This window comes from Ambystoma mexicanum, chromosome 3q (assembly GCF_040938575.1).
Source record: "Ambystoma mexicanum isolate Mex_15411 chromosome 3q, UKY_AmexF1_1, whole genome shotgun sequence".
NCBI lineage: Eukaryota > Metazoa > Chordata > Amphibia > Caudata > Ambystomatidae > Ambystoma > Ambystoma mexicanum.
In genome coordinates this window covers 1,080,715,007-1,080,729,390 of record NC_090926.1, presented here as the reverse complement: position 1 = coordinate 1,080,729,390, position 14,384 = coordinate 1,080,715,007, and the positions used below count along the sequence as shown (strand labels likewise).

General features: G+C 45.8%; 1 protein-coding gene across 2 annotated transcripts in view; it reads left to right on the top strand.

The window, feature by feature from the left end:
- Positions 1-14,384, top strand: part of LOC138583265 (uncharacterized) — a 560,015-nt gene that overhangs the window by 36,224 nt on the left and 509,407 nt on the right. The window lies entirely within an intron of this gene.

Below are 14,384 nucleotides of genomic sequence, written 5' to 3'. Positions count from 1 at the left end.
TTATGAAAACCTTAAAGGGAAAGGTCATACCCTTTCAGATAAACTTGGAGTTGATAAAGTGTGTAAACTGGAGGAATCCCAGGGGAAGAGCCATCCCCCTTGAGATTGTGGATTATATTAATGTGACTTTGAAAAGCCAGAGAAATCCAGGAGAAGGGAAGACCCCCCTTTTCTGGTCGAACTTTATTGGTTTCTTTTACACTTTAGAACTTTGTGTTTGCAACTTTGGAAAGAAGCTGCAGGTGTTCAGCTAATAGATATCCCCCATTTCACGTTATATTAAGTTTAGTGTGCGAGGGTCAGATTAGGATTGTGGACACAGGACTGAGAATTCTTTGTTCTGGACATTCTGACACAGACGTTCCTTAGTTTGGTCGAGGCAGGGAAACCCCTCCTAGAGTTAGGGATAGGTAGGAATTGCCCAAACGCCTCTTTATTTTATCAATAAAAATCTTTAACCAACCTCAAAAATGCCACTGTGTCTGAGTCTTACTCTTGATCCCTTACACTTGTTTGCACCAGATTGAACACTCTTTTCATTTTGCAGCACAAATGATGAAAAGTGCAAGGATACCAAAGTGTACGTTAATGAAAACATAGGCGGCCCCCTATGTGCAATGTACGCTTTTTAGAAAATGAGGCATTTTGTTCAGAATTTAGTAAAAAGTCATACAACTTTTAATAAGTTATGTGGGGTGAAACAGGGACATTTTCCAATCGATGCAAGGTAACCAACAGTCCACAAGAGCATTTTCCAGTGCATTTGCATGATGGCTGTGCCCACAGTATACATTAGCCTTGCCAAAGTAAAACATGATTTATGATGCTTGTTTCCACAAAATATGCAAGTACTGCACTCCCAATCCCAGGTTTATAAATCCTGTGCCCCCTTTACCAGTGCCCTAGGAACATAGGAAGACTTATCTTGTCCTTCCACCATCACCTTGTTGCTGACGACACTCAAATCTTTTTCTCCATATCCTCGTTCACCCCAGTTATCGCAGAATGGATGATCAAATATCTGAACTCTTCAAAAATGAAAGACACCTTTCCAGCTGTCGATGCCATTGCTCCCCTACCCACATGACTTTGCTCGCACACCCAAGACTTGCAACGTTGGGGTCCTTTCTGCTCGTATTAACATTCTTAACATTGTAAAAATGTGTCAATTTCTTTAGTAATCACTCTACAAAAACTCATTTTTCCACATTTGGGCTCTGGAAACTAAACTACTGCGCGTGCCTCCTCCTTGGCCTTCTTCCCTACACCTTCGTCTCTAGAACGTTTCCAACTTCCCTACCCGCACTGTCTACAACCTACACGGAGCCCCCCAACCTTTTATTTCTCATCTACAAAGATATCAATGGTCTTGCACCTCGACACCTGGATGATTGTACCTCTATCATTTCGCCATCTTATTCCTCCCACTCATTCTCTGCATGCATCCTCACTGTGCCTTGTCACCTGTGTCTCCTCTCGCTTCTGCACTTTTCCCCTACTTAACCCACACCATTGGTACCCACTGACATCATAATCAAAGCCTCATCAAAGATCTTAAGCTGCTTTTACTTGCCATAGAGAAAGATCCCCCTGCCTTCTCTCTTATCCTCCTTACCTGATCCCACCACTCCCTCCCCCTCCCACCGTGCCATGTAATCATTTAGTTGTGTGTATTTGTACAGTACTTCTATATAGTTTGAAGACCTTGCCATCCTAGGGCAATGTAATCGCTGAATAGGCAGAATATTCAACAGAGAAATAAGGAGATGTACTGGCAAGCCTAGGTTTTCTAAAAATCCAACATATCTGTTAGTGTTAGAACATACATTAAGCACAGAAGTGATGGGTGGAAGGTTTTGAATGAATCTGAACCACTGGCATTGCTCTGGGCAACCTTCCACACCACCGTTTTTTAGCCCGTCGTTTTTTAGCCCGTCTGCGTCATTGCAAAAGGGGACCATCCATATGCAAATCAGTCAGGTACTGCCACCAATGGTAGCAGCCCAGCCCGAACTGCTAGGCCAGGTCCCCTCTGCATGGAAACACAAGCAACCCAGACATGTTTCGGCCTTGTTGGGCCTCCTTAGTGAGGTGCAGCTTGTTTCCCTATGGCGCAGCGAGTAAGGGACCCACGTCTGGGCATACCCTCTCTCACGTAGTGAGACAAACGGTAAGCACAAAAGTGATGGGTGGAAGGTTTTGAATGAATCTGAACCACTGGCATTGCTCTAGGCAACCTTCCACAACACCGTTTTCTAGCCCGTCTGCGCCATTGCAAAAGGGGACCAGCCATATGCAAATCAGTCAGGTACTGCCATCAATGGTAGCAGCCCAGCCCGAACTGCTAGGCCAGGGCCCCTCTGCACGGAAACCCAAGCAACCCCAGACATGTGTCGGCCTTGTTGGGCCTCCTCAGTGAGTTAGAACATACACACCAACATGCTACACTGCATTCAGGAGCTGCTGGGACTTTTAGTTTGGGTCTATAATGGGGAACGCCAGGAATGTGACCACCACAAACAGTGGGTAATAATAAGCAGCGCAGAGATGCCTGAGGATTCGTAGCGCTATACAAATACTAATTATTATTAATACAAGTCCCAGAATGCAAAGTTAAAACCAGTACTAGACTAGTAGCTCCCAAATGGAATGAGACATGCATGGTTAATAATAACATTACTCCTCCCAGTCCCACTTTCTTTTCAGAAGCATCTTCCGGACATCTGACTACCACAGACGAAGGCACCAGCTTAACAGTAGATACCTGCTTCCCTACAGCCCCAACCTTGGACCAGCGATGTTGAAAGCTTAGCTAGAAAAAGACTTCTAGGTCAGGACTAATGATTTCATTTTACTTTGACGCTTGGCATACCCTCCGGCGGCTCGGAGACATCCTCTCCGCTTTCTCACTTTTGTCTTATCAAATTCAAAGGTTTCAACATATCTTCATCCGTGAGCCACCTTGGATTTTCTCTTTCCTCTCCCTTTCTTCCGATTCTATGAACTTATGGTCCACTTTCACCTTCATTATATTGAAAGGCTCTCTCACCACTGTCTATTTCAAAGCTGTTCCCTCAGTCTCTACTCTTCCTTTTTGTTTGTTCACAACGCTGCTCATCCTGACCCACTAGGCTCCTCTTGTGTCCCTTTCTTTTCCTTCTTCTGAACCTGATCTTTAGCCTCTAACAGTTTGGGGCAGGTTCTGACTCTGGACACATCCCTGATCTGCTGTAACAAAGTCATCTCGCAACTGTCACCTCCACTCGCCTTAGACTAGGACAACCACCTTGCCATACCGTTCACCATATTAACACCAGATACATCCCTGCAAAAATCACTATGACTCTACCAACAACCATCAGACCATGAAACTAGACAAGATGCTCACAAAACTGGAAGGATACAAACCCCATCCCTGCCCACCGATCCACACATCAAAAACCCCACTGCCTCCAAGAATTACCTCCCAACACTTTTATACTACAAGAATGCCTTTAAATATTTCCCAAAGTGCAAGCTGCTCGATAGTTCCCCACTAATCTCAACTACCTCAACAAAGAAGAAATTACCTTAACACAGACAAAATCCCATACTACTGACGACCACGGATTTAGCAGGCAAAAAAGGTATGACAAAGAAGGAAATGTTCAAAATCATCAAATAATTCCAAAACCCTGCAACTTGTAACAACACATCAACGCTTTCTCGAGTACTCTGCAATTGTCACAAGGCTCTCCCCTTCTCACCTGTTTCTCTTTGCTTGCGACCTTCTTGGATATGTTCTTTCGCATAGTCTGGGATTTGTACAAGTCTGTGTGCAGGTCTTCGGATTCCAGCATGAGGGTTGCAAGTCCTACGCCAAGTAGCGTTCAAATATCCAGGACTGGGAACCAGGAAGGAAACAGTATCTAAGGTCGGAGGCACGGAACGACGTGACCCGAGCACCGGAGCATTCCAGGAAGAAAGGCACGGAAGGGGTAGTTCAAGGAATGGAATGGAAAAAGGAGGTAATCAAGGATATGGGACAACGGGACTCGGAAGGAGACCCGAGCAAACTCCTACATTACACATCTGAACACACTAAGGAGTAGCGTTGAGACGCGCAGAGCCGCGGGGCGTGACTGTTTTGTAGGAAGTTGAACATAACGCGTAAACGCTGGTAAGTTAAGTTTCGTATCCAACGGCCATGTCGGAAGGATCACTGAATTCAGTCCTCAATCGGTCAGGGACCATGAAGTCCAGAACGGACGTAATCGGCATTTCATGACAGCAATTCAATTACCACAAACTACGTGGCTCTGCTGTAGACTACAGTAGGCCATCTTGACACCATTGTTGGACCCGATGCTCTGCCCACTGCAGGTCGCACCACCACTTTTCCATCTCTCCAGGTTTACTGCGCATGTTTCTAACTGACTCGTAAGACGCTTCTCAGGCATCCCGCTGTCTTTAACTTTGGAGACGTGCCTCGCTGAAGTCTCCCAAAGCCCCTAGTTCAGCCTTACAGGCTTTGATGCGGCCACCTCACTCGCCAGGTTCTCCTTCTGGATGTACAACAGCTCTCAGCATACCAGAACCGCATGGGCCACTGCCGGACAGGTCAGAAGATGACGAAGAACTCGGTTCTTCTTTCCTGTTCCAGTTAAATAGTGGGGAAGGCCCCAACGTAACATCAGTCTAATTGACAGCAGCTGATCGAGCATTCCTCCTGCTCGATTGTAGCATTCTCAAGCTCTTCTTCATCCCAGGTACCTATGATGTCAAGGTGGTTTGATATTTTACAGTAACACATAGTTTTGTGCGTAAGCTTGTGTGTAGAAGATTCAGGGATTAACATCAGCCTACGGAGTTGGGGTTTAAAGGGGCCGAGTCTCCGAATCGTGTCCTTATCCCCAGGTGTGTGGTCCCTGTGAGATCCTCCCGCATGTTACCACCCCTAGGCAGACTATTTGTTAGCAGCCTCACCTCCTTAGCCTCATGGAAAGTGGCTTCCCCCTGGCAGTAGTGATGCTATTTGAATGATTGTCACATGCCCTTTTCCTTAGGCTTTCGGCTTCCCCATTAACTACTAAAGGAAATCGAGACAAGAAATCAACGTTTCCCTGTTTCCTTACAAAACAACTGTAGGTCCAGAAACCAGCACGTAATGCAGGGGTTCATGCCTTTACGTATACTAAGCCAGGTCAGGGGGGAGTGATTTGTCACCAATTTAAACTAGCAACCTGTAAGGTAATATCGCAGATGTCCCACAGCCCACTTAATAGCAAGGGACTCCAATTCTATGGTGGCATAATTTTCTTCACGGTGAAACAATTTTCTACTCATATAGAGGACTGGATGTTATACTCCATCATGGTTTTGTGATAGGACTGCTCCAAGACCAACCTTTAAAGCATCCATCTGCAGAATAAACTCTTTATTGAAATTGGGTACCTTAAGTAATGGTTCGCTGCAGAGGATGTGTTAAGAGGTTTGAAACTAGACTGGTCTTGTTTGTCCCACCAGATTTTCTGTGGTTCAGTATTCTCAGCCTTCTTTAGTTTATCTCTCAGGCAAAATGTAACACTCGAATAATTCGGGCTAAACCTCAGATAATAGCCTGCAAGGCCCAAGAATGCTCTTGACTCCCTTTTGTTCTTAGGGGGAGGTGTTTTGTTAACTGCTTTAATGTTCTACGCTTGAGGTCTCACCAAGCCATTACCCACAAACAAACCCTGATATCTTACGGCCGACTGGACCAATTGGCATTTCTTTGGGTTGGCGGTCAAACCCGCCTGTCTCATTGTCATGAACTGAGGTCCCAGATGAACTTATACCATCATCCCGCAAGTACCAGCCAGAGAACAACAAAGATAACCCCTGGCCAGCAATTAGGACAAAATGTGAGACAGGATACGGATCAGCAGCTAGAAGAAAACAGTGAGTTAGATAAACAGAAAGCTGGCTATAGAATTATGTAAACCCCCACTTTACATAACATACCTCATCCTGGAATGGGCAAGCTTTGAAGAGGTGAGATTCCGCAGGTGGGTTACCTAATACCAAGAGGACAAGTGTGTAGTCTGACAGGGTTACTACATCAATTCTTGCCTAACAATGGTGGCAGGCGGTGGGATTGGCGTAGAGTGGTTACATTGACTATTTGCTGTACTTGTGCCTAACTAAACCAGCCACAAGGCTAAGCTCCACCAAAAAGTTAAGCAATTGTAAAATGCCAAATATGGATAACTTTAATGAGGCACCCTGATTGTCCTAACAGTAGATCAACTGTTATGTGGAAGATAATAATGAGGATGCTAGTTTAGAGTCAAGCTCCAATCTGCAAGAGGAGGTAGAGGAATCTCTCAGGAAGAGAGATCCCCTCTGCCACAGCCTGCATTTGTACCTCAGCCACTTCCCATTGGGTCCCCACAAGGTCCACATTTAAGCCCAGAGTATATTTCTCTTGAAGACTAAGATTAGAGTTGGAGTTCAAGAAACAATGTCAGGCGGAAGCTAAATATCAAGAGGTAAAACTAAGAGAAAGAGAGATGTAACATGAAATGGATATGAGAAAGATGATTCTGCTTTCCTTTCAGGGTCTTCTAGGTCTGCTAGTCCCAAGAGGCCTTGCCTGCCTAAAGAAGCAGTGAGCATGTATGAACCTAAACATAATGTGTTGGATTGGCTGGGTACATTTGAATACACCTATGGTCTTCAAGGAATAGGTGGGAATGATTTAATTCCATGGCTCATGACTAGGCTCCCCCTGAATAGCTGTAATGCTGTGATGGAATTGGGTACCAGTGAGAGAAAGGATTATGAATCAGTAAAACTGGCATGAATAGCCAGATTTGGGAAAACTCCTTTCCAGTACCATAGTACCTTAAGAGGTTTAGGACCCTCAAAAAGACTGATGGTGCCCTTGGGCTATTTAGGTATGTGAATGTTTGAAGAACATAGCTAACGTGTGTAGCCAACAGGGCCCCTCACAAGGACTCTGGGGCAACCCTCAAAAAGGAAGAAGGGAAGCAGCACAAGAAAGTGGGTTCTAATTCCAGCCATCCAAAAGAGGGCCACAAACATAGCACGGGTAAATCGCACAGGAAAACCTGGTAGGTCTGATGAATCCTCTGGTAACAAAGCAGAGGGAGGTCAACAGAAACCCCCATTCCAGAGACCATTTGGGAAATGTTTTAGATGTGGATCTGTAGACCTCCACACTGCCTCCTTAGCCTTCATCCAAGACGGAGAGGCACAACTGGCAAGTGCACACTTTCAATTACTGGCTGAAGACCCCTTGGAGTTCAAGCAAGTGTTTCTTTAGTGTCCCTGGGTTTGTGAGAACAGAACAACAGAATGTGGATGCGTATAACTCCATTCCAGATAATACAAAATAATATTATAAGGACAGTGTTCTTGTAAATGGTCAGGAAACCCCTGCCATCAGAGACACTGGGGCAAGCATTACAGTAGAAAATGAAGGTTCTATCAAACCTGAGGATGTAGCTAAGGCACCTAAAGGTCCCACTAAATTTGCAGGGGGCCCTATCCAAATGGTTCCTATTCTGCCAGCTCTCATCCAGTGCAATAATATGACTGTTAGAATTCCTGTTAGTGTACAGATTTGACAACTCTTGGAGTTGTATCCAGTACCCCCAAGCCTCCCAGCAAAAACCAAGCAAGAGCAAACAAGATTGGCCAGAATGGCAACCTTGAGAGACTCTCAGTTTGAGGTTGAGGAGATTTCCAATACCTCCAGTCCACAGGAAGGCCACCCTTCAGTTCCCACGAAAAAGAAAGAGACAAAGGAAAAATCCAAGGTCTCTGGGAAAAAAGAAAGTTCTCAAACCTATACCTGTTCATAGGACAAGGACATCTCAGAGAGGACTGTCCCAGGTCACCCCATTGACACCTTCCCCAGCTGAGGCTGAGTGGGAGGACCAACCAAACTCTGAGACAGCTACTGGTGACACAGATCTGGAAGAAAACCTTCCCTGCGTTGGAGATCTGGATCCTAGAGATCATCCTGAGGTGCAGACTTTGCTTGCAGAAGGTGGACCCTCTAGGGCAGACTTCAGCAGAGGACAAAGAGCGTGTCCTTCTCTAGAAGGTCTGCGCCAGCAGACCGCTTCCCAGCTGGAAGGGCAAGAGCTAGGGAAGCATATGCTTTACTGGGAGGATGACCTCCTCTACAGTGAATCTACTGAATCTACCCCAGGGGTCTACAGGCGACTGTTAGTGTCCCAGTAGGTGAGAAAACAGTTCCTACAGTTCACCCATGAGATTCCTTTGGCTGGCCTCTTGGGTTTCAGGAGGACCAAAGAGAGGTTATCTCTGTGCTTCCACTGGCCCAAGATGGGTGATGATGTAAAGAAATTCTGTAGGAGCTGCCACACTTGTCGGACTTCTGGCAAGAATGTGTCCAAGAATGTGGCACTTTTAGTGCTCTTCCCTGTGGTGGGATTCCCTTTTGAGAGGGTGGGGATTGACATTGTTGGTCCCCTAGACCCTCCAACTTCTTCAGGCAACCAATTTATATTGGTTGTGGTAGACCATGCTACCAGGTATCCTAAAGCCATACCTATGATAACTGTTACTGCTCAGGCAGTGGCTAAGGCCCTCCTTGGTATTTCTACCAGGGTAGGTGTTCCTAAGGAAGTCCTCTCTGACAGGATATCACATTTTATGTCCTACTACATGCTAACCATGTGGAATAACTGTGGAGTGACTTATGTAACGCAAACCTTGTATCCACAGGGATGCCCCTCGACTGGCCGAGATGCCCTCCGGGACCCCTCACCTTCACTGGAGTTCGTGCTGTCGAGGATCGGTTCTAGAAGACAGGAGGTGAATTTTAACTGCTGATCCTCCCCTTGCGACCCACCTCCCGGGTTCCCCCTGCGGTTCCCCTGGGGACGTCGCTCACCTTGATTTCTATAAAGATGCGCTCTCCATCCTGCCGCGCTGGGCAGGGGCGCATTGTCGATGGCACTGTACCGCCGAGTTTCTTCACTGGCGAGGGCCGGAGTCCAGACCGGCTGCGACTCTGCTTTTCAGCTAAGTCTTTTAAGATGAGAGCAATGTCTATATTGGTTTAGTCACCAAATAACCTTCTCCCCTTTTCTTGCAGATGTTGAAAGCTGAGGATGAATGCTGAAGCGGAGTTCGAGAAGGTAAGATGGAAGCGCCAATGGGTTGGTAGAGAGGTTTAACAGAACTATGAAGAGCATGATCATTGCTTTAGAGGAACCCCTTAGGAGAAAATTGGACCTTCTACTGTCATGCATTCTCTTTACTGATAGAGAAGTCCCTCAAGCAGGGGTTGGGTTGATTTCTTTATGGTCATTCAGTCAGAGGCCCTTTGGCGCTGATCAAGGACTGGTTGGAGAGTGCATCTTCCCTACAACCAATGAGAGCCACTGACTATGTGCTGGGCCTCAGGAAGAGGATGGCCCTCATGAGGACAGAAGCTTCAGAAAACCTGAAAGCAGGTCAGGCTCTGGTCAAACATTGGCATGACCAGAAGGCCAACATGGTTGAGTTTACACCAGACCAGCTTGTCTTGGGTATGGTGCCTACAAAACAGAGGGCCTTACAGGACAAATGGATTTGACTCTTCAAGATTGTGGGTGGTCAATTATTTAGTGGACTTGGGCAATCCCAAGGCGGCCCCTAAGGTCTATCACATTAACCGTCTGAAGTCTTATGTTTCCAGACCAGAACTAGGAGCTTTGCTTCTAGCCTCTGATCAAGAGGAGGAGGAGAGTGAGCCTCTCCCTGATCTCCTCAGGGGACAATCCTCAGATGAGACCATTGAAGGAGTAACACTCTCTTCATATTTGACTCTGCAACAAGAGGCTTGCAAGGCTCTGTTAAATATGTTTGCCTCCCTGTTCTCACTGACGCCAGGCTTGTCCCCTTGGGCTCAGCATGATATTCCCACTGGTGACAGTCTCCCTGTCAAAAGCAGGGGTTACAGAATGTCAGATCATGTAAGATCCCAAATAAAGGAAGAGGTCAAGAAGATGCTTGATCTTGGGGTTATTGAGCCATCTACAAGTCCATGGGCTAGTCCAGTTGTACTAGTACCAAAAGCAGGAACCAAAGAGTTCAGATTCTGTGTGTACTATAGACCTCTTAATGTAGTCACCACGACTGATGCTCATCCTTTACCCCGGACAGATGAGCTGGTGGACAAACTTGGTTCAGCCAGGTTCCTCAGTACATTTGACTGTAACGCTTACCTTAAGTCCACGCGGGAGCATAATGCCTTTTCAGCTGAGGACCTGTGGTCTGGGCACTAGTTCTGTGGAAACAACAATTATAACAAAACCACTATTGTAATTCCCATTTACAAACTGATAGCTGTGATGCAGTGTACTTTGAAAATGACCCTCCCTTCTCACCTGTGTTTTTGTGTTGTGGAGCTCTCCATCCTGTATTCTACAGGGGCGCATTGGATAGAGGTCTTATTCTGAGGGGGGTAATGGTTTCGAAAAAGCCTCTTATCTGTATAGTGTCCAAAGCCTTTAAGTATCAAAGTCTCTTGGTATGAATAATAATTTATAGTTCATCAAATTCGAAATGGTCCCTACGTTGGAGAGATCTCTCTTGCTAAAATTCACTTTTATCCTCTGCAGGTTCGTGGTTCCCTAACAAGGGCTTAGGCTGTGGTAAGTCTGCAGCTACACTCCTTTTTAAGGGAATATTAAATCAGGTCAGTTCGTCAAAAGAAACGGAGTAATAGCTGCCTTCAGAAACAAGAAATACCTTAGTTTTGCAGGTCTTCGGAGAAACTGTGGAGAAAATACCTTCGGATGATGCAGGGAACTGGTGTGGAAACTTTCAGAGGAATAAACTGCGACCGCAGACAAAGGCTGAGACGGAAAAATGCTGCGGGTGGGACAGAGCTTCTGACAGTAGATGTAGAGACTTCGATTATTACTGCAGACGGCAGAAAATTCATAAAAACCTTTGGTACGTCTTTACAGTATTTCTACTATTCTGAATATAAAGGCTAGTAAATGTCAAATTGGTCAGAGTAAAGTGGTGTACCTTGGACATCAGGTAGGAGGAGGTGAAATAAGGCCATTGCCTAGCAAAGTACAAGCTGTACAAGACTGGTATACCCCTACTACCCAGACCCAGGTGAGAGCATTCCTAGGTCTCACTGGGTATTACAGGAACCTCATAGAGAACTATGGGACCATAGCTTCTCCCATGTATGTGATCTCCTCATCCAAATTCCCCAAGAAGGTCGGGTGGAATGGGGAGTGCACTAAGGCTTTTGAAAGACTGAAGAAAGCCCTTTGTCATGCTCCAGTCTTGAGAGCTCCTGACTATATTCACAAAGGGCTTCATTAAGGGCTGATACGGCTGAGCAATTTTCTTAGTGGCTGTTCATACAAACAAACTATTGTGGACCTGAATTTTCTCTTCTACTACATACAATCAAGAACTGCGCCTCCTCCTCCTCCAAGAAGCCCATATTATCGCGGGCACGCATTCCCAAAGGGCTTCATTAAGGGCTGATCCGGCTGATGGGGCCGAAAGGCCAAAGAGCCGGTGTACATTTTTCTATTGACTATTTTGCTACAAGTGTAGCTCTTACAAAGCTGTGCGTGGTGGGCTAACTTTTTTGTCTATTTTACTAACGTTTGTAGTGTATCATCTAGTGTATGGTAAAATTATTCATCTTAATAATGGCAATGCCTTCCCCGAGAAGAATAGCTTAGGTGATTGCTGGAGTACAGGAAACGCCTAAACGCTCATCGCACTCTATTAATCTGACTCGCAGTACGAAACCTAACACACAAGCTAAGATTACACTAGCTTCCGATATGAGGAAGTATTAGCCGGAGTAAATTAATGTCACTATTGTCACCATTGCAAACTATTGCAAACGAGACTGAAGTGGAGGTATCAATATCAGGGGCTTCTTCTATGAATACATTGCAATTTAAAGACGTAATAGGCAAAGCAGAGCGGATTGATCTATGCACGCCATCTGACTCGTTAGTTTCTTTTGCCGAATCCAACTTGTTCAACTTCATTTTGAAGCGCTTGTGCATGATACTGTACCGAACGTACACCGACTTTAAATTCAGGTGTAGAGCTACTAGCGTCTGTACATTCAGACATGGTTCAAGAGCCTTCAGTAATTATAGTAGCGGGTGGGGCGACACCAATGTGTAGATTAAGTAGTCCAGAGAATGAACAGAATTTAGACACACCTAAGCAACTTTCTCAATCACCCGTAATATTTTCTCATTCACCTGATGAGTCTTCAGCTCTCTCGATATCATAGACCCACCCAACGCTGAGGAAGCTAAAAGTCCCCTTGTTAAGGAATCAAGAGGCTTCGGTATCCTCTACATTTCCATTTGCAGAAATATCTTTACAGGCAATGAATACTGCCTTATTTTCATTAGCTAAACTATATGAAACCCTGGACTCTAGGCTCACTGATCAGAACTTCTTGTTAAAAGACCTGTTAGAAACAAGAACAATGTTGTTGCATACAGTGGACGCAGCTACTATGACGAACACTGTGACAGATAATCATTCTCTTACATGCTTAACACGAGAAGCAGATCATAGTAGTGAAGTCGTACAAATTCCACCCGACAACAACCCAGCCAATAATACGATCATAAAAAGACAATGTAAGCCTATAGCCAAGACTGTTTCTCCCATTGATGTGATTAGGAGGACAGACTGCCCAAATATGGACGGAAGTGGAATAGAAACTGTTGGTCCATCAGGCAGTGGAGAAATGAATGAAGCTGCAATAGTGTCCAGTAAAGATAAAGGATGCTGTAAACCGACTTTCACTATTTTTTCTGCGCAAGACAAGAAAAAGTCTGTACCAGAAAAAATGGTGAGCACCAAAAAAAGCAAGAATTTAAAAACTCCAAATGTACAAACTAAGTCAAATTCCCGATACTTTATCCCCTCTCTTAATTTACCTAGTCAGAGGTCGACGGAAGCAGGTTTAGCGGTGATAAAGAAATATGCAGCAATAAATAAAATGTAATTGGCAGTAGGAAAAATAAATTGACCCCTGCTCCGGAACCAGCAATATTAGATGTATCTTATCCACCACTAGATAATCTTATACAAGAGGTGCAAAAGGAAAATTGATATTGATATTTTTGTTCTATCGCGCTCATACACAAGTGTTTCAGAGCGCCACAAGGGAAGGGGAACAGGGGAGAACAAAAACAACCATCTTACTAGGCCCAGTGACATTGAGAACGCGCAAGTGCAGGGTAGAGGGGGAGAGGTAGAAGTGCATGGAAGGGGGAACTAAAAGGAGAGTGCGGAGCGAGGAGGAAAAAACATAAATAATAATACATTTAATAAATAAAAAGGCAACAAACAATGGGAGTGCAGCCAGCAAGTGGCAAGTGCTGGGTTTAAGGCAGCAGGCCGGGTAGGTCTGATAAGTGCAGAAAGAAAAGGGGAGGGCTGTATGGGTACAGATACAGACCCCAGTGCAAGGGGTGGCCCGGAGGCAATGCGTGAGGGTGGCAAGATGAGCAGGTACCTGGGCCCGGAGGACAAAGGGTGGCCAGGAGCATGGTACCGAGGGAGAGTAGAATCAGCAGGGGAGTGGAGGGGAGAAGGCAGAAGCAAAGAGGAAGGTCTTGAGGTGCTTCCAGAACGGAGCTGGTCGTCCTCAAGTTTTAGAGTGGCAGGGAGGCTGTTCCAGGGGGAAGCCCCAGCTGAAAACAGATCTACCCCCAGCTCGTTTCTTTGAGAAACGACTGACCCGGAGGGAGTTAGAGGTAGAGGAGCGGAGTGCTCGAGATGGGATGTATTTGCGGAGGGATAGCTGAAGGTCCCAGAAAGCCTTGTGGACAATGCAGAGGGTTTTGAATTTAATCCTTGCATCCACTGGGAGCCAATGGAGAGATTTCAAAGCTGGAGAGATACGATCCCAGGGCTTGAGGCCAAGGACAAGTCTCGCAGTCCTGTTCTGGATAAGTTGCACAGGGCAGAGAGTAGAGGCAGGTAGATTAAGAAAAAGGCTGTTGCAATAGTCCTACCTAGAGAGAACCAGAGCTTGGGAGACAGTGAGTTTCTGGTGGAATGAGAGGAAAGGAAGAGTACCTCTGAGGAGGTGCAGTAGGAAGTTTGACTTTTTTGATACATCAGTGATGTGGGCGGAGAAGGAGCGTGTGGAATCAAAGGGGACACCAAGGTTCGTGGCCTCGCAGATGGGGCAAGGAGGAGGGCCAAGGGAGGCCTGACCAGACAGTGAGGGGAAAGGAAGGTGATGATGTGCCAATGAGGAGGATCTCCATCATGCTGGCATTCAGACAAAGATTGTTGGCGGCACACCAATCTTGAATGGCAGTTAGGCAATCAGTGATGAGAGAGGTGGAGGAGGTGGCCGA